The 20,805-nt window shown below is 38.1% G+C and overlaps 1 pseudogene; it reads right to left on the reverse strand.

Moving 5' to 3' along the window:
• Positions 1 to 19,060: 19,060 nt before the first annotated feature.
• On the reverse strand, positions 19,061 to 20,131 carry LOC101328640 (ras association domain-containing protein 6 pseudogene; annotated as a pseudogene).
• Between the last annotated feature and the right edge of the window lie 674 nt (positions 20,132 to 20,805).

Genomic DNA, 20,805 nt, shown 5'->3' on the forward strand with positions numbered 1-20,805 from the left:
GATATAATTTCTTTCCATTCAGTTTCACAGACCTCCCTGAGATCTATTAAAGAACTCCGACAGATCTGTGGGCACTAAGTTAGGAAGCCCTCCTCTAAATATAAAATGAAAGGCCATGGCCAGAAATGTATTATTCCATGGACTTGACTTTGGTTAAGATTTAGACTAGTATTTTGGTCATCTTAGCAAGTGAGTAGTGTTTACCTTATGGGTATTTACTCCAAGAATGTAAAAAACAAAAAATCCAACAACTGGCAAATGGTTTATTGTTGGCTTGAGGTTATTTTTTAGAAAGTGCAAGAAGGACAGCTCTCTTTTATAAGACCCAGGCCCCATTTAAAGTTTACTCCATTTTGCTTGTAATTATATTCTGTCAAATAGCACTACTTGATTTGTTTTATATTTTTGTTTAAACTTTAATGTGCATACCTATGATCAAGTAAGTTGTTACAAATTCTTCAAGGGAAGAACTGTGTCTTATACTTTTTTTTTTTTGTATTTAGAATATGCCTTGCAAGGTGACATGCACAGAGCAGAAACTTAGTATTTGCAGATTGAAAGAAATGACAGGCTATAAAATGTTCATGGTGCACTGTTTGAAAATCTTTTCCTAGAGAAGTTGTAAGTTATTTGGGTTTTTACTTCATTCATCCTTTTACTCTTCAGAAATTAAGATAAGAATAAGAAAGATGACAGATAAGTTTGTCAGATGGGTACAGATAAGTTATTCCATAGAAAACTTACGAGTTTCATGAAACCTTATAATTGTAAATTAAGAATATATTATTTTGCCCAGCTACCTTCCAGATTAATGCCACATTTTTACTCTATGGCCACCTAGCTTTAAAGCCCTATGGCCGGGAACTGACTACTTCCTGAGACATTTTTTTGTAATCATTGTATTGTTAGGAAGCACTTGCTCAGAATGAGGAACTGTTGCCCTCCCCTGACTTTTAGGAAATCTTTATGGAAGAATGGTTGCAGAGTACCAGGAGGCAAGAATTTTGCCCTGAAGGGCTCTGTTTGAGGACTGGAGAAAAGAGAAAACAACATTGATTCTCACTGTAGCCACAACTAAAATGATGGCAACAAAGTAACGTTTAATGATCCCATGTGACTGAGTCATCATCTTTTGAAAAAGAGTCTACTGCAGGGTTTATCATGTGACATGTCGGGAGTCAAGCATAATAGGTTTGAATCATTGTTTTAACTTCATGAACTGCTGTAAATTACTAACTGATTTTGAAGCTGTAAGTCCTCTGAAAAATGGCAGTAGTAATATCTGTCTCAAAGAATTTCTAATGCAAATTAAATAAGATGATGCAGTTCAGTACTTACCATATTAGTAGGAATGCCTTTAGCTGCAGGTAACAGAAAGATCTAAGTCAAAATAGGTCATATAATAGGGAGGTTTGTTATCCCACAGAATAATACGTTCGGAAGTAGGGATATTTTAGGGTTTGACTTATAGGATTCAACCATGTCATCAGAGGTCCAGGTTGTTTTTCATCTTTCTGCCTTAGCATTCTCATCAGGTTGCTTTTATCCTCAGACTTGTCAAGATGTCCAAACAGCTTCAAATATCATGTCCTTACACAGTAAGGCTCCACAGCGGGTCTTCTCTTGCATCTCCCTGGTCAAGATGCATCACGTGCCTATTTCATAAAACAATTATTGGGAAGGGAATGTGATTACTGTGATTGGTTTAAATTAATCAGGTATTATATTCTGGGCCTGGGAAGGATTACTGTACTCCTTTCTAGGAAGTGGCTACCTGATTACTGAGCAAAAGATATTAACAAGGAAAACATGGAGAAATGCTTGCTTGGAGATTACCAACAGTGTCTGCCATACTGCCCTTTACATACTACATTATTATAAAATCAAGAAAGATGCAGGATTATGGTACAGTGGCAATAACATGGCTCCACCAATTCCTTATTGTACATGATCTTGGACAAGTCATTTAGCTTTTCAAGCCCCAGTTTTTCTATCTGGAAAATGGAGGTGAATAATTAATTATACCTATTCCTCAGGGTCATAAGAAGATTATGTATTTGAAAGCCGTTTATCAAAAAAAACTCTTCAATTTTTATTTAAACTTGTAAATAGACAGTATATTATAATGACATTATGATGACTTCTTATGAAGAGTAGAATTACTCAGCTTTTTAGTTTCAAAGCTGACAATTGAAACTGGCTCTTTTACGGTTTCTATGTGATCTTAAAAAAAACTTTTGTAATTGTGTACTATAGTCAACATTTAGAAAAATGCATAAAATATAAAGGAAGAGCTTAATAAGTTGATGTAAAATGAATACTTGTGTAATCCCTATCCAGGTCAAGAAATAACATTTTGAGTGCCCCCAGAAGTCCCATGTCTTCGTAGAATCTTTGAATACATATATTTTTAGCAAATCAGTACAATTTTTTTCTATATCTACTAGTTTCTCACTGTGTCATAACTATCTCAGACTATTTTATGACCTGGTATTGGTATTGGCCATTCTCTTCTGTATTCTCCTGCAGTAATATTTATTATTGCACAAGAATTTATTGTGTGTATGTTAGGCACTGTGCAGGCATGACTCTGTCACTTCATAAAGACACTCCTAAGTGTAGCATTCTTCCCATGATTAAAAGATCAAATTTTTATAAATGTGATTTCTTCTGCTAAGCTCCAAGTCTCAGATTTTCAGATTATTGTGAACTTAAGCAGATCTTTCACAAAATTTGCAGAATGATCTATCTCTAAGTTTTTGGGTTTTTTTTTAAACATAAATATTTGTCAATTTTTGCCAATGAAATTTTTTAGAAGATTTAAGTTTTTCAGTAGATTCTCTTTCCTCTATTCACTTAGTCTTTCTCTCTTTTTACTCATGAATATCACCTCCAAACTCTGCATTATGCCTTGATGTTTGTTGCTTTATAAACTTTAAAATAGTTTAGTAATGATTGGACTTGAGGACTTCTCCTTCCAATCAAGATGAAGTAATAGGGATTGGATTTGCCCTCCCACCTGAAACAACTAAACACTGGACAGTCAAATGACAACACTCAAGATACTGGACCTCGGGCAACCAAGGCCAGCAATCCCTGACAGATAGAAAACAAATGAGGTGATCTTTGGAATTGCCCCAGCTTATTTCCTTTAGGAAGTTTCTAGATTGCAATACACAAAGTAGAACACAAGAAGATGTACACAATCTGAGTTGAAGAGACAGTCTGGGGAAGACAAGCCAGCTAGAGTGGGAAGGGCAGAACACCAACCATGAGAGAGCTTTACAGGGAGAGAATGCTAGAGATTAGCACATGTGTATGAGAAAATTCCTTGATGCTGGGAACCACTCAAGAGGATTAGAAGAAATGATGCCTGAAGGTCACACAAGGCCAGGAATAGTGCCTGTTCCCAATGGCCAGAGGGACAAATCTCATAATTCATGGGATATCAGAGGACTAAGAAGGGTCTTTCCTGAGTATCAGGGAAAATAAAGCCTAGACTAAACACTGCTCTGGTTCTGCCTAACTAAGCAAGATCTGAAGGCCTCAAACTCTTTTCAGGTAATTTATCTGTTAGCAGAATAAAGTTCAAAAATACTTCTAGGAATACAAAAATAACTAACACCCAGCAAAGTGAAGTTCAAAATGTCGGCACCCCTAAAAAAATTACCAAAATGCAAAGAAGCAGGCAAATACTGCCAATAATGAGGAGAAAAAATCCATCAAAACTGATGCAGAAATGACACAGATGACAGAATCAGTAGACAAGGACATGAAAACAATCATTATCACTGTATTGCATATATTCAAGAAGCTAGAAGAAAGACTGACTATGTTAAGTAGAGACATGGAAGATATACATATCACCCAAATCAATATTCTAGAGATAGAAACCATAGTGTCTGAGATGAAAAAGGTACATGAGATGAGATTAATCACAGATAAGATACTGCAGAAGAAAAGATTAATAAATTTGATGACATAGCCGTAGAAACTACTCAAGAACATACACAGAGAAAAAAGATGAAAAAAAGAACAGATCATCAGTGATCAGTGGTACAATTTCAAATGGACAAGCATGCATGTAATTGTAGTGCCCGTAGGAGAGGATATGGGATGAGGGAGGGCAGAAAATATATTTGAAGAAATGATGGCTGGAAACTTTCTAAATTTCATGAAAATTATAAATTCATAGATACAAACAGATCAACAAATTCCAAGCCAAGAAACATGACGAAAATTACATCAAAACACAAAACAATTGATGTGCTTAAAACCAGTGATAAAGGGAAAATGTTAAAAGTAACAACTGAACTTGAGACTTTTCTGTTTTCCCCAGCTCATACACACAGGCATACACGCATTTTCAATCTCTCTCTCCTTCATAACACACACACACACACACACACACACACACACACACACACACACACACACTTTAATTAATTTGAGTGAGGTCCTCTGTCCCCAGCATTTGGTTTGATTAAAACTAGCATATGCTTTGTGTAACTACAGAAGGACAATCTTTATTTTAAAAGTTAATTCATGTGATCTGATTTGGAAATAGCATATCTCCTTAACCATAAAAACTTAAACTCAAGTGAGACAGCTGTTTCCATGTTCTTGCCTGGGAATCACTCCCCCAGCAAATGTTTCACATGCATGTACAGTGCCTTTAAACTCTTGATCATTATCTACAGCAATTAGGATGCTTTGACATCTGGTGTCTCCTTGATTAGATCTTTCATGAAAGTTCTAAGTGTTAAGAAATAAAATGGTGAGGAGCCTCTTTGATGGGACAAAGGGCCCTTCTTTAGATCAGACAACTGTCTAGGAGTAGGACAGATATTTCCCACCACGGTTGATGGGGGAAGCGTTGTAGAATCATGAAATGAATCGAAATGAATTCGAGAGATCAGCTTGCCCTCTCCCTTACAGTTACAAAATAATAACAGAAGCCCCAGGGGTATTTGATGACTTGCCTTGTTTCCAGATGAGAAATCACTGACTGATTTAATGGAATCCCAGTTTGACCAAATTATTTGATCATCTCCTTCACACTGGTTGCAGTGGAGCTTGTTACAAATGTTATTGCCAGGATAGACATCCACCTGAGTTCCAAAGTCCCTAACAGTGGCTCCAAGTAACTTATTCTGAGATTTTCAGACCAATTTAAAGTACTTTGGTTATCCCCAATCCACACTCTCTTTATATTCCTCCATAATTTATCTTCTTCTCCGTCTGTCTCTACACTTCTGCAATAGCTGTTTTCATAAAGCCAAATAACGTATCACAAATTCTTTGTGATGTGAAATGCCATCTTACCATTGAACAATACACATGCCTTTCTTAGTTTTGTTGCTTCATAGTTTCTCTTGAGCTATATGTCTCCAGGTAGATGCAGTGCCAACTTTTCAACCATGGTAAGATTACCCATCAGGCAAGAATGTCACATAGCCTACTGCCATATCTAATGACATAAAATTAAAGGAAAATTAAGTTGAGATACTAATAATATCTACAATATATAAAATCACAGCTGAACATTTCTGCTCTTTGGAATCCTTAATTACAAAAGCACCAGTTATATGTATCTCATTCAAAGAAATTAAAATTATCACCACAGCAGAAATTTTTTTTTCCTAGTGAGGCTTTTTATTATTGCATTTAAAAAATGGTTTAAAATTAGTACTTCTCCAGAAAAGTTCCTGGGTTCTCATGTCAGTTGCTTCCTAGAGTCCCTTGAGATTTGTACCTTGTGGTTGTTGGCTTTTTCTGTGACCATTAAGAGCTGGGCAGGCAGGGGGTAAGATACATAATTTCACCAGGAAGGAGTCTTGAGCCAAAACCAATTTGGAGGTAACTAAGCCAGAAAACACCATAGGTGTTGAACTCAGCCGGAGTCAGGAGACCTGCCTGAACATTGCTGTCATCTATGAGGCGGTCATGTTGCCAGCATAAACCATCACCTCATCCATGCAACCGTCTTGTTCTTTCCACTCACCCCCCCCCTTGGCTACACTGCACTGATGATGAAATCACTGCATTTTGTGTGACTGCAACACGCTCCCATCACATGTCTTTCTGACACATGTGCAGAATCGAACTCTTCAGACCTGAGTCCTCTGCCGTCCTGCCAGGGGACTTGGTACTAAGAGTCTCCCGGGTACAGGCCAGTTGGAGGGACTCTTGGATCGGGCCTCTTCTGTCCGGGGTTGGTGGGGGAGAATCATGACATGCACACCAGAAATGGTAATGCTCAATTGTTTTCTGAGCTTTTTTGATGCTTTTCTATACTTTTTAATGCTCAATTTTTTTCTAGACTGGAACCTTCTTAAACTAATAGATCATTATCAAAGCATATTTGAATGTATTATATTCTCAAAAGTTAAAAAAATATCTCTAAGTCCATGTTCATATAAAAGAAAACAACTTGAAACAAACTTTAGTGTAAGGTTGCAGGTGGTATTTCTTGAAGACAGAAACTCTAAACATCTGCCTGTAAGAATTGTCCTCTACTAACGATTACTAGGTACCAGAATAATTCTGTCTGTTCTCTTTTATTGCACTTGCCTGTACCTTTTGGAACCACCCTGTCTGCTTTGCCATACGTCATTGAGGGCTGCTGTGGCTTCTTTCATTGGTTTCAAGCTTTTGGCTCTCAGCTGGCCCTAGTTTGTGTGTGTGTGTGTGTGTGTGTGTGTGTGTGTGTGTGTGTGTGTGTATGATGGTCATGGGGCTTATTTGCTCTGTGTAATCCTGTGTAAGAAATGACCCATTTGCACATTTATCCAGCCTTTGCCAAACTTACCTGTTATCCAATTCCCTGATGGGAGAAGAAGGCTGTCATAGTAAAGTGCAATGCCTTAGAATACCTGGAAATGAATCAACACTTCTCATATATCTATTTCAATTGTCTAAAGATATTTTTAAGAACTATGGTTGATATAGAATACATCAAATGCCGATGCACAAAACAGAAAACAGTTTTGCATTCTGCAGGCTTTGTAGAGCCAACATTCACTCACTCATACACAAATTGATCCACTCATTCACTGAAAAACATCGCGAAAATGTTTGAGGTGCTGTGCTTATTATTGTCATGTGATTATGCCTCTTTTATAACACTTATTGCATTAAGCAATGCTATTTGTGCAGTGGTCACCTCTGCTAGTCTCTGAACTCTTCCAGTGTTGGGATTGTGCAAAGATAAATTAAACAGATTTCCTGAGTCAGTAATCTGATATCTAGTGTTCTTCTCAAGGTTCATTAATATCAAAAGTAATTAATTACCACAATCTTTATTTATTTATGATTTTTTTCATGTAAAAAAGATCTATTGATATGGGGTACCCTATTACATAGAAACCTTTGCAAATGGATTATATGAAAGTAAAAATCTATAATGTATTAAAAAAATTTTTATTGGAGTGCAGTTGATTTACAATGTTGTATTAGTTTCATGTGTACAGCAAAGTGAATCAGTTATACATATATCCACTCTTTTTTAGATTCTTTTCCAATATAGGCCATTACAAAGTACTGAGTAGAGTTCCCTGTGTTAAACAGTAAGTCCTTATTACTTATCTATTTTATATATAGTAGTGTGTAAAATTTACCATGAACTTTAAAGCGTCCACTTTCATAAACATAGAATTTTCAGACAACCACACTTTTCTTTCATTGAGAGGGTATACAATATGCTCTGTAAAATTTCTGCCAAAGGGTACAATTCACATTACATATGCACTAAAATGTAGAAATGCAGCTGGGGCTTCCCAGCTAACTTTGTGTGATACCCTATTGATTATCTACCCTCATCATCGCCTACGGACCTCAAATAAACTCGATGTCCCATATTTCTTGGTTGCTTTTTTAAAAAATCTTTTTTGGAGTATAATTGCTTTACAGTGTTGTGTTAGTTTCTGCTGTATAACAAAGTGAATCAGCTATATGTATACATATATCCCCATATCCCCTCCCTCTTGCATCTCTCTCTCACCCTTTCTATCCCACCCCTCTAGGTGGTCACAAAGCACCGAGCTGATCTCCCTGTGTGATGCAGCTGCTTCCCACTAGCTAGCTATTTTACATTTATTAGTGTATATATGTCAATGCAACTCTCTCACTTCGTCCCAGCTTATCCGTACCCCTCCCCATGTCCTCAAGTCCATTCTCTACATCTACATCTTTATTCCTGTCCTGCCCTTAGGTTCTTCAGAACTACTTTTTTTGTTTTGTTTTTTAGATTCCATATATATGTGTTAGCATACTGTATTTGTTTTTCTCTTTCTGACTTACTTCACTCTGTATAACAGACTCTAGATCCATCCACCTCACTACAAATAACTCAATTTCGTTTCTTTTCATGGCTGAGTAATATTCCATTGTATATATATGCCACATTTTCTTTATCCATTCATCTGATGATGGGCACTTAGGTTGTTTCCATCTCCAGGCTATTGTAAATAGAGCTGCAATGAGCATTTTGGTACATGACTCTTTTTGAATTATGGTTTTCTCAGGGTATATGCCCAGTAGTGGGATTGCTGGGTCATAGGGTAGTTCTATTTGTAGTTTTTTAAGGAACCTCCATACTGTTCTCCATAGTGGCTGTATCAATTTACATTCCCACCAACAGTGCAAAAGGGTACCCTTTTCTCCACACCCTCTCCAGCATTTATTGTTTGTAGATTTTTTGATGATGGCCATTCTGACCAGTGTGAGGTGATACCTCATTGTAGTTTTGATTTGCATTTCTCTAATGGTTAGTGATGTTGAGCATCCATTCATGAGTTTGTTGGCAGTCTGACTATCTTCTTTGGAGAAATGTCTGTTTAGGTCTTCTGCCCATTTTTGGATTGGATTGTTTTTTTTTTTTTTTTTGATATTGGGCTGCATGAGCTGCTCTTATATTTTGGAGATTAATCCTATGTCAGATGCTTCATTTGCAAATATTTTCTCCCATTCTGAGGGTTGTCTTTTTGTCTTGGTATGGTTTCCTTTGCAGTGCAAAAGCTTTTAAGTTTCATCAGGTCCCATTTGTTTATTTTTGTTTTTATTTCCATTTCTCTAGGAGGTGGGTCAAAAAGGATCTTGTGATTTATGTCATAGAGTGTTCTGCCTATGTTTTCCTCTAAGAATTTGATAGTTTCTGGCCTTACATTTAGGTCTTTAATCCATTTGGAGTTTATTTTTTATACGGTGTTAGGGAGTGTTCTAATTTCATTCTTTTACATGTAGCTGTCAGGTTTTCCCAGCACCACTTATTGAAGAGGCTGTCTTTTCTCCATTGTATATTCTTGCCTCCTTTATCAAAGATAAGGTGACCATATGTGCATGGGTTTATCTCTGGGCTTTCTATCCTGTTCCATTGATCTATATTTCTATTTTTGTGCCAGTACCATACTGTCTTGATTGCTGTAGCTTTTTAATATAGTCTGAAGTCAGGGAGCCTGATTCCTCCAACTCCGTTTTTCTTTCTCAAGAGTGCTTTGGCTTTTTTGGGGTCTTTTGTGTTTCCATACAAATTGTGACATTTTTTGTTCTAGTTCTGTGAAAAACACCATTGGTAATTTGACAGGGATTGCATTCAATCTGTAGGTTACTTTGGGTAATATAGTCATTTTCACAATATTGATTCTTCCAACCCAGGAACATGGTATATCTCTCCATTTGTTTGTATCACTTTTAATTTCTTTCATCAGTGTCATATAGTTTTCTGCATGCAGTTCTTTTGTCTCCTTAGGTCGGTTTATCCCTAGGTATTTTATTCTTTTTGTTGCAGAGGTAAATAGGAGTGTTTCCTTAATTTCTCTTTCAGATTTTTCATCATTAGTGTACAGGAATGCCAGATATTTCTGTGCATTATTTTTGTATCCTGCAACTTTACCAAATTCATTGATGAGCTCTAGTAGTTTTCTGGTAGCATCTTTAGGATTCTCTATGTATAGTATCATGTCATCTGCAAACAGTGACACTTCTTCCTCTTCTCTTCCGATTTGTATTCCTTTTATTTCTTTCTCTTCTCTGATTGCTGTGGCTAAAACTTCCAAAACTATGTTGAATAATAGTGGTGAGAGTGGACAACCTTGTCTTGTCCCTGGTCTTAGAGGAAATGGTTTCAATTTTTCACCATTGAGAATGATGTTGGCTGTGGGTTTGTCATATATGGCCTTTATTTTGTTGAGGTAGGTTCCCTCTATGCCTACTTTCTGGAGTTTTTATCAAGAATGGGTGTTAAATTTTGTTGAAAGCTTTTTCTGCATCTATTGAGATGATCATATGGTTTTATCCTTCAATTTGTTAATGTGGTGTATCACAGTGATTGATCCTTGCATTCCTGGGATAAACCCCACTTTATCATAGTGTATGATCCTTTGAATGTGCTGTTGGATTCTGTCTGCTAGTATTTTGTTGGGGATTTTCTGCATCTATGTTCATCAGTGATATTGGCCTCTAATTTTCTTTTTTTATGACATCTTTGTCTAGTTTTGGTATCAGGGTGATGGTCGCCTCATAGAATGCGTTTGGGAGTGTTCCTCCCTCGGCTGTATTTTGGAAGAGTTTGAGAAGGATAGGTGTTAGCTCTTCTCTAAATGTTTGATAGAATTCACCTGTGAAGCCATCTGGTCCTGGGCTTTTGTTTGTTGGAAGATTTTTAATCACAGTTTCAATTTCAGTGCTTGTGATTGGTCTGTTTATATTTTCTATTTCTTCCTGGTTCAGTCTTGGAAGGTTGTCTATTCTTTTCTAAGAATTTGTCCATTTCTTCCAGGTTGTTCATTTTATTGGTGTAGAGTTGCTTGTAATAATCTCTCATGATTCCTTGTATTTCTGCAGTGTCAGTTGTTACTTCTTTTTCATTTCTAATTCTATTGATTTGCGTGTTCTCCCTTTTTTTCTTGATAAGTCAGGCTAATGGTTTATCAATTTGGTTTATCTTCTCAAAGAACCAGCTTTTAGTTTTATTGATCTTTGCTATTGTTTCCTTCATTTCTTTTTCATCTATTTCTGATCTGATCTTTATGATTTCTTTCCTTCTGCTAACTTTCGCATTTTTTGTTCTTCCTCTAATTGTTTTAGGTGTAAGGTTAGGTTATTTTTTTTTGAGATTTTTCTTGTTTCTTGAGGTAGGATTGTATTGCTATAAACTTCCCTCTTAGGACTGCTTTTGCTGCATCCCATAGGTTTTGGGTCGTTGTGTTTTCATGGTCATTTGTTTCTAGGTAGTTTTTGAGTTCCTCTTTGATTTTTCACTGATCTCTTGGTTATTTAGTAGAGTATTGTTTAGCCTTGATATATTTGTATTTTTTTACAGTTTTTTTCCCTGTAATTGATATCTAGTCTCATAGCATTGTGGTAGGAAAAGATGCTTGGTACGATTTCAATTTTCTTAAATTTACCAAGGCTTGATTTGTAACCCAAGATATGATTTATCCTGGAAAGTGTTCCATGAGTGCTTGAGAAGAATGTGTATTCTGCTGTTTTTGGATGGAATGTCCTATAAATATCAATTAAGTTCATCTTGTTTAATGTGTCATTTAAAGCTTGTGTTTCCTTATTTATTTTCATTTTGGATGATCTGTCCACTGGTAAAAGTGGGGTGTTAAAGTCCCGTACTCTTATTGTGTTACTGTCAATTTCCCCTTCTATGGCTGTTAGTATTTGCCTTATGTATTGAGGTGCTCCAATGTTGGGTGCATAAGTATTTACAATTGTTATGTCTTCTTGGATTGATCCCTGATCATTATGTGGTGTCCTTCTTTGTCTCTTTTAATAGTCTTTATTTTAAAGTCTATTTTGTCTGATATGAGAATTGCTACTCCAGCTTTCTTTTGATTTCCATTTGCATGGAATATCTTTTTCCATCCCCTCACTTTCAGTCTGTATGTGTCCCTAGGTCTGAAGTGCGTCTCTTGTAGACAGCATTTATACTGTTCTTGTTTTTGTATCCATTCAGCCTATGTATTTCCTTTGGTTGGAGCATTTAATCCATTCACATTTAAGGTAGTTATTGATATATATGTTCCTATTCCCATTTTCTTAATTGTTTTGGGTTTGTTTTTGTAGGCCTTTTCTTTCTCTTGTGTTTCCTGCCTAGAGAAGTTCCTTTAGCATTTGTTGTAAAGCTAGTTTGGTGCTGCTGAATTTTCCTAGCTTTTGCTTCTCTGTAAAGGTTTTAATTTCTCCATAGAATCTGAATGAGATCTTTGCTGGGTAGAGTAATATTGGTTGTAGGTTTTTCCCTTTAATCACTTTAAATATGTCCTGCCACTCCCTTCTGCCTTGCAGAGTTTCTGCTGAAAGATTAGCTGTTAACATAATGGGGATTCCCTTGTGTGTTATTTGTTGCTTTTCCCTTGCTGCTTTTAATATTTTCTCTTTGTATTTAATTTTTGATAGTTTGATTAATATGTATCTTGGTATGTTTCTCCTTGGATTTTTCCTGTATGGGACTCTCTACACTTCCTGGATTTGATTGACTATTTCCTTTTCCATGTTAGGGAAGTTTTCAACTCTAATCTCTTCAAATAATTTCTTAGACCCTTTCTTTTCCTCTTCTTCTTGTGGGACCCCTATAATTCGAATGTTGGTGCATTTAATGTTCTCCGAGAGGTCTCTGAGTCTGTCCTCAATTCTTTTCATTCTTTTTTCTTTTTTCTGCTCTGTGGTAGTTATTTTCACTATTTTATCTTCCAGCTCACTTATCCATTCTTCTGCCTCAGTGATTCTGCTATTGATTCCTTCTAGAGAATTTTTAATTTCATTTATTGTGTTGTTCCTCATTGTTTCTTTGCTGTTTAGTTCTTCTAGCTTCTTGTTAAACATTTCTTGTATTTTCCCCATTCTATTTCCAAGATTTTGGATCATCTTTACTATCATTATTCTGAATTCTTTTTCAGGTAGACTGCCTATTTCCTCTTCATTTGTTTAGTCTGGTGGGTTTTTATATTGCTTCTTCATCTGCCTCATATTTCTCTGTCTTCTCATTTTGCTTAACTTACTGTGTTTAGGGTCTCCTTTTCGCAGGCTGCAGGTTCGTAGTTCCCGTTGTTTTTGGTGTCTGTCTCCAGTGGCTAAGCTTGGTTCAGTGGGTTGTGTAGGCTTCCTGGTGTAGGGGACTAGTGCCTGTGTTCTGGTGGGCGTGGCTGGATCTTGTCTTTCTGGTGAGCAGGGCCACATCTGGTGATGTGTTTTGGGGTATCTGTGAACTTAGTATGATTTTAAGCAGCCTCTCTACTAATGGGTGGGGTTGTGTTCCTGTCTTGCTTATTGTTTGGCATGGGGTGTCCAGCACTGGAGCTTGCTGGCCGTTGGGTGGAGCTGGGTCTTAGCGCTGAGATGGAGATCTCTGAGAGCACTCTCGTCGATTGATATTACGTGGGGCTGGGAGGTCTCTGGTGGCCCAGTGTCCTGAACTCGGCTCTTCTACCTCAGAGGCTCAGGCCTGACACCAGGCTGGAGCACCAAGACCCTGTCAGCCACACGGCTGTTCGGACCTCTGGGGTGAGGAGCCACTGCTCTGTGACTCTGACTAGAGGGGGCTGAGGATCCCCCAGAACATTAGGGATTGCGTGATAGGTAGTATGAGTCAAACACCTAATGGACCAGTCTCATCCTTCTTGTTTTTGAAACCTACCATTCTCCCAGCCACTCTGAAGCAAAGACTCAAACTCATGTCTACCCTTTTCTCTCCACAGCTTCCTGCTGAGTCAATCCAGTCCAAATAGCAGGGTCTCTTCCACATTATTTCCTATATTTATACCCTTCCTTTCCATGTCCCCTCTTTAGCTCATTGATTCAGCCATTAATTCACTCATACTTACTTATTTATTCTGAAAACCTTTAGAGTGTTAGTGTGTGCTTTGCAGAGTAACCTAGCCACTGAAATTTAAAGATTATTAAGACTTTTTATTCTTTAGGAGTTTAGAGAGTAGCTAGAGTGACCCGTATATAAAGAGCTATACTCACAATTCAGTGGGAGATAGAGGCAGGGCGGCTAAGAGGTTTGTAGAAATTTAAATTAATTTCCCCTGCTTTAGGAAGTTTCCACAGTGTTTGCACAATTAAATACAAACTCCTCACCCAGGCATTCAAGTGCTTCTACAATATGGCATCAATTTAACTTTCCAACTCCCACTTTTCCTGTGCATGTGGTACCCTATGCTCCAGCCAAATTTTCCCTCTCTGATCCCTGAAAATACCTTGAAGTATTCTTCTCTCTTCTTCTTCTGTGTAACCTCTTTCTCTGCATCTTCTGTAAAAATGCCACCCATACATCTGTGCCCCCTTGGAATGTTACCTCCTGTCTTTCCTGCCTTTTTGATATGATCTCTCCCTCCTTTCAATTCACAGAGCATGTTTTTTGCACATTCCTTATGTCATGATGTCAACCCTGTGTTATAATTATGTACATAATGGATTGTAGGTCTTTGAGGCTAACTGTGAACTACTTATTTTTGTTGATTAGAAGCTCAAAAATACATTAAATTTAATTATGTATGTGACAAGAAACACTTATTATATGAAAAGAAGGCTGAAGAGAGAGTGAGAGTGCTAGATATTTTCCACCCATTTGTGGCAAAGTTTCCCCAATTATTTAACCTCACAGTCTCTATATACTCACCAACAAAATGGGAATATTAATACCTGCCTTATATATCTTTTAGGATGGTGACAAATAAAAACTTAAAATACAGATATGAAAATACTTGAAAATTGTTGAGAAATCTGTTGTTGGTGACAGTACCGAAGATGTTAACAGGGATTTCTATGGAACGTTTTAAAATATGTCCAATACAAAAAATACATATTTACTAGTTTTTAACTTAGCCTATGATTCAAACCCTTTCAACATCCAGGAGCTGTCATACAGATCCTAAAAGATTTTTGCAGATAAACTTTGATCTGAGAATGTCTGCAACCAGTTCATTATTTCTACTTAGCTATAGATATCAGATTTTTTCTCAAAGTCCAGGTTCCATCTTATTTTATTGAAATAACATAAATTGTACTGTGTTCTGGAGCAGTTGCCTTTCACCTGAGAATGTTCCATCATTAACAGACTCCTGTGTCTTCTAGGATTTGTCATCAGTATTGTTATAACCAGGTTTCCTGATTCCTTTACTACCTTTTTCTTTTATAATAGTTTTTTGGAGTTCAGAGTTTTTGTTTGTTTGTTTTGAGTTAGCTTTTTCTCAAAAAACCCAGTGTTTCCACAACACCTGCCAGAAGCCTTCCTTTTCACATCACCTCACTATGATTACTTAGGTATAGTTAAGTTGAGAACACTAATAGTGTAATCAAGAAACATGTATTGAGTAACCACCATGGCAGAGGCTTCATGCCAGACAATTTACATACATAATTGCACATAATCCTCACACCTACCCCACTGAGTAGGTGTTATTATCCCCATTTTATAGATGAGAAATCTGAAGCTCAGAGGGATTAAGTGTCTCTCCCAGGGTATGTCTTGATTCCAGTCCTTATTTGTCCTTTGATGATTCCAAAGCCAGGATTCTTATTTTCTCTGGTGCAATGCCTCCCAGATTTTCTTTAATTCCAGAGATATTTCTTCAAAGGCTGTCTTAACTTTAGTCTATAGTATGTTTGCTGATGGTAAACTTTGGGATTTTCTGCTTTTACATCCTCCGAATTCCCTAGTACAGCCCTCTTGGATACCAAAGACTCAATGAGTTAATGTTGAATGAAGTGTGTCAAGGAAAAGTCTTTCATCCTTATAAACTGTGCCTCAGTTACATTAAGTATTTTGTTAGCATTGTTCTTTTCCTGGATCAGTTCTTATAGACTAATGGTTAATCCCTAAGTTTTTCTATAATGAGTTATAACCAGTTAACTTTTTCGTCGTTTCCTTGGCCTTGTATTCAAGCATTGATGGTTGCCTGAGGCCATCAAGGATGTGCTCAACTTCATTTGATCTTAAAAAAATTCCTGAAACATCTTATAGGCATCTGTGCTCAACTTCATTTGATCTTAAAAAAATCCTGAAACATCTTATAGGCATCTGTTCCTTTGGTACAGGATTTCTCACCAGTGGCACCATTGACCTTTTGGTCTGGACAACTTTTTGTTACTGGGGCTGTCTTGGCAGGATATTTAGCAGCATCCATGGCTATACCCACTAGATGCTGGTAACCCCTCCCACGATGTGACAAAAATGTCTCCAGCCATAGCCAGGTGTCCCCTGAGGAGCAGACTCTCCCACCACCTCCAGTGGAGAATTACAAACATGTAGTAATGGAGAGAGAAAAAAGAACAAAGACTTCTATCTCTACAACAAAACACACACTTCCTATTCACAGGTATCTTTTGAAGAAGCTGAGTATGTCAATTCTTAAAAGTGGATTTCATTTGCTTAAATGTGGAGCATGAAATTAGGTCAATAGCCACCTTTCCCTTAAATGTATATGATACTCACTGGATTGCAAATTAGGTGAATTTTTATCCACCCTAAGCACTTATATTTGAATCACCTGTTCTGTGATAAAGAAGAAAATCCGGGATATTTTGGTTCTGCTTTTCCGCCCACATTGTGTATTTCAATCATATTAGTGAGAGTTGAGAATAGGGTTGTTACTGATAGACATTCAGGGATGCCCAGGTCACAATGGCTGTGATTTGTCTCTTCCTGAGTTAACCTGACTTTTTTTCATTCATTATCCCATCTTATTTTTCCCTTTGAAACCATTTTCTACTTGACTTATAAAATGTACTTTACCAAACAGAACAGTTAATTACCCAAAGGGGAAACACCCTACCCAAGCTGAAATCTGGAACGCAAAATAATTAGGTATCTATGTTTTCCCTAAGCTGTCAAAGAAATCTATTTTCTGCCATAATTTTGGCAAACCCTTGATTTTCTGCTGAAGTCTGATTTCTGATTGTAAGATTGATAATGTGGTTTCAGAGTATTAATCCTATCCCTTTCACAGTAGTTGTTCTCAGTGTTTACATGTTCTGATAATAGAGCTGTCTAAATAATTAGGGGATTATCCAATTACACTTCATTTCTCATTCTTCAAGCATTCTCATTCTTTAAATACAAATAACATATCTTTAGGTAATATTTTAAACTTTGGGCAACATTATTTCATTTAGTCTTCATTGGAAGTCCTGTGGGATCAAAGAGTAAAAATGAAAAGAGGCTTAGATAGTTTAAATGGTGGGTCCAAGGAGCCACAGTACTTATATATGTATATATGGATGGATGGATTTAATAAGTATTGACCACCTAAAATGTGCCAGGCATAAGTCAAGGTCAGTGGTGCTCAACAGAAATAGAATGTAAGCTGCCTAGGTAATTTAAAGTTTTCTAGTTGTCACATTAAACAAAAAATAAACAGGTAAAATTAATTTAAATATTTTTTAACATTATAGATTGAAAATATTATCATTTCAACAAGTAATTAATATAAAAATTATTCATAAGATACATTCTATTCTTTTCTTTCTACAGAGTCTTTGAAATCAAATATCACAGTACCTCCCAATTAAGAAAAGCAACTATTCAAGTGTTGTGTTTTGAGGTTGTGGTTTTGGGCAGCACCTCTCCAGGGACAAGGATGGGGAGGCATCTAAGACAAGCTCTCTGGCGACATGAAGTTTGCCCTCCAGTGCAAGAGTAAGATAGTAAACAGCAATGAGTGAGCGAAAGAAGTAAACCCATGCCTTCTAGCTCAGGATCATCAACATTTTGGGGGAAGATACTGGGTGTGTAGTGCAGCTTTTCAGACTGAGTGTCAGGGCTGAGGCTGTCCAGTGAAAGTCAGCTGCTGAGAAGTGCTAGTGAAGAGCTTGGGTGAGTGAGAATGGGTCCTGGGGCCGGATGGCTTTGGGTTTGGTGAGGAGGGTGATCAAGTCTGAGACTTCAGGGAAGTGACAGGTGGAAATAGGAATGGATATTTAAGAGGAGAACATCCTGCTGGAGGCCACGGAGAGTGGAACACCCTGAGGCTGAGGGCCCTGGGGTGTCGGGGACAGAGAAGGAAGAGCCATCATGGATGGACCCTCTCGGAGAGCCTGGCAGGCTGCTGTGGGCTCCACTGAGCCCCGTTGTCTGTCTGGCAAACCACCAGCTTTCAGTGGACAGCCTGGTGTATACACTCTCAAGGGCTTTCAAAAGAAAAAAAAAAGGCTGCTAAGAGTGTGCCTTTGTTTTTTTTCTGTCCAAATCTTTTTTTTTATTCAATTGATTTTTATTGAGCACATCCAATACACAGGACACCATATTAAGTACAACAAAGTATACAAAGATGAATGTGACAGGTCCTCTGCCATTAATAAGTATAACATTATCTAGAACTGAATTTGAGCTAATATGTAACTGGTAGTGAAATATTTGGACTACCTAAAACAAGGATGAACGGTTTTGTGACAAAAGTTTATATTCTTGTATTATGTAGAGATGACTCTGAAGTGAACAGATTTTTGCCTCAGAAATTATATCAGTTATCTATTGTGATGTAACAAATTATCCTAAAACGTAGCAGCATACTACAACAAACATTTCGTACCTCACACATTTTCCGAGGATCAGGAATCCAGGAGTGTTTTAGCTGGGATTTTTGGCTCAGGTCTCTCATGAGGTTGTACTCAAGCTCTTTGCAGGGTTGCAGTCATTGAAGGCTTGACGGGGGCTGGCCGATGGCGCGCTCCCACGGCTGTGGGCTGTGGACAGGGTGCCTCAGTTCCTTGTTGACTTTTGGGCTTTTGGAAGAAGGTCTCAGTTCCTGTTATAAAGGCCTTTCCCTAGGGCTACTCTGGATGTGGCAGCTGGCTCCCCCCAGAGCCAGCGATCCAAGAGAACAAGCAAGGAGGACACCGCAGTGCCTTTTATGACCTAGTCTCCAAAGCCACGCCCTGGCACTTCTGCTTTCCTCTGTTCCTTAGAAGCGAGTTACTAAGTCCAGCCCATATCTTGAGAGGAGGCGTATCAAAGACTTCACACATATATCTTAAAACTACCACGGTAGTGATGTTAACATCTCACTTGCATAATTTATTTGAATTTTTTTTGCATCTAGTAAAACTCTGTGCTTGCATATACTTGCTACTTTTTTGTTGGCAACCTTTTAATCATAAATTTTCTATTTCCTATTTACTTTGAAGACATTTCAGTATGATAGCCTTTTCTGTACTGAATTTTGTTATTGTTCTTTGAATCTCTCTTTTCTCTTCTTCATCTAATCTTTGAAGGATGGATTCCAGGAGAGAAAAATGAAAGTTAATATACTGAGCCACATCACTGCTAATTTCTTCTGCGTCTTTATTCATGAGGAAAATGAGAGCATTCTTTTTGGATGGTGCCTGTAGACGTCTATGCAGTAGCGGAATGTCTGTTTTCTTTAGCCGTCTCTGCTCTCCTGTCGCAAAAATAATGTAAAGTGCAAAATCCCGGGCACTATTTTCAATCTTAAATTTTTGGAGAATTTGCTTTATTACTTCTTCAGTTCTCATATCACTGTTTATTCTGACCTTAGTTTCTGATCCAATGGCTGGAGTGAAAATTGATGTTTCATGGTTATAAAAGTGTCCGTTCATAGAGGCCCTATGCTTCTGTCTGTCCTTTCTGTCCATCATCGGAGGCTTCATCCTTTTTCTCACCAGGGTTGCTCCACTCTTGGTTCTATAGAGCAATGGGGATTCAGGTTCTTCATCTGCATGAAGCTTCAGAGTGCTACTGTGATAAGATAAATAATCTTCCTGGGAATCTGTTGGTCCAGACACTGGAATCTGAGTCCTGTCCAAATCACTAATACAGTAAAGATCATGAAATTCTCCCCAGCGTGTCGTTCCCCTTTTGGAAAAGACATCTGGTGACTTCAGCACAGTGAAAGAAGGGATTTGCTTCTCATCTTGTGTTTTCAGTTGTATAGGCTGCTTTACTCCCCAGAAAATGTCCAGCATTACTTACTTCAGCCATTAGTTTACCATCGTCAGTCTGTCCATATAAGATATGCAGATTTTTCTGGTTCCTATAAAAGATGTTATAGGTCTTCAATAAAGAATGAAGCTGTTTCCTGGTAACGCATGTCCTCTCATTGATGTGGATCCAAGAAGAGGAGAGGTGAGCCGTCATAGTCATTTTCTCCCCCTTTCTGAGATCATCTGAGGCTCCCCTTAGCTGTTGAGCTGAACCTGCTCCGGAGAGCGTGTTCCCCTGCTCAGTTCCAAACTCTGATCATCGTTGGAGAGTCAGTGCTTGCTCACCTGTCCCAGAGGTGGAGCTGGGGTCGGAGACAAGCGCGGGAGGAGGGCCGCACACGCTCCTGCCCAGGCAGGGCTCCCTCTGCGCCTTGTTCAAATCTTTTAAAAGGCTCTTTCATGGTATTGAAGGTGAAGATGCTGAAGAGGCACCACTGACAGTACAAATAAGGACCTGATAAGTCTTTGGGTTTATACCTTTTAAGATGCCCCACCCTCCTTCATTCTTTCTTTCCTGCAGCGTTTTGTTTTGGTTTTCCTCCCGTCACTTGGAAGAGCCCCACTTGACTGGTGTCTCCTTTGGCTCGGACCACACCTGCTTGCGCTGACCTTGGCAAGTCTGGCTCTTTAATTGCCACACAGGCTTACCTGCTCCCTGTAACAACCACGTCTTTGGTCTCATTACCGCAGCCTTACCAGAGACGGGGAAGAGACTGTCTCCCATCCCATAGCATCCTATCCACGAGCAGGGAGGGGTGGCTGTCAGCAAAACTGTCCAGAAGTTGTGCTGCAAGTTCTCTTCTTTCCTCCTTACTCAATTCATCTCTCCCCACGCCCTCCATGGACTTTATCTGA

This window comes from Tursiops truncatus, chromosome 7 (genome assembly GCF_011762595.2).
Source record: "Tursiops truncatus isolate mTurTru1 chromosome 7, mTurTru1.mat.Y, whole genome shotgun sequence".
Classification (NCBI taxonomy): Eukaryota; Metazoa; Chordata; class Mammalia; order Artiodactyla; family Delphinidae; genus Tursiops; species Tursiops truncatus.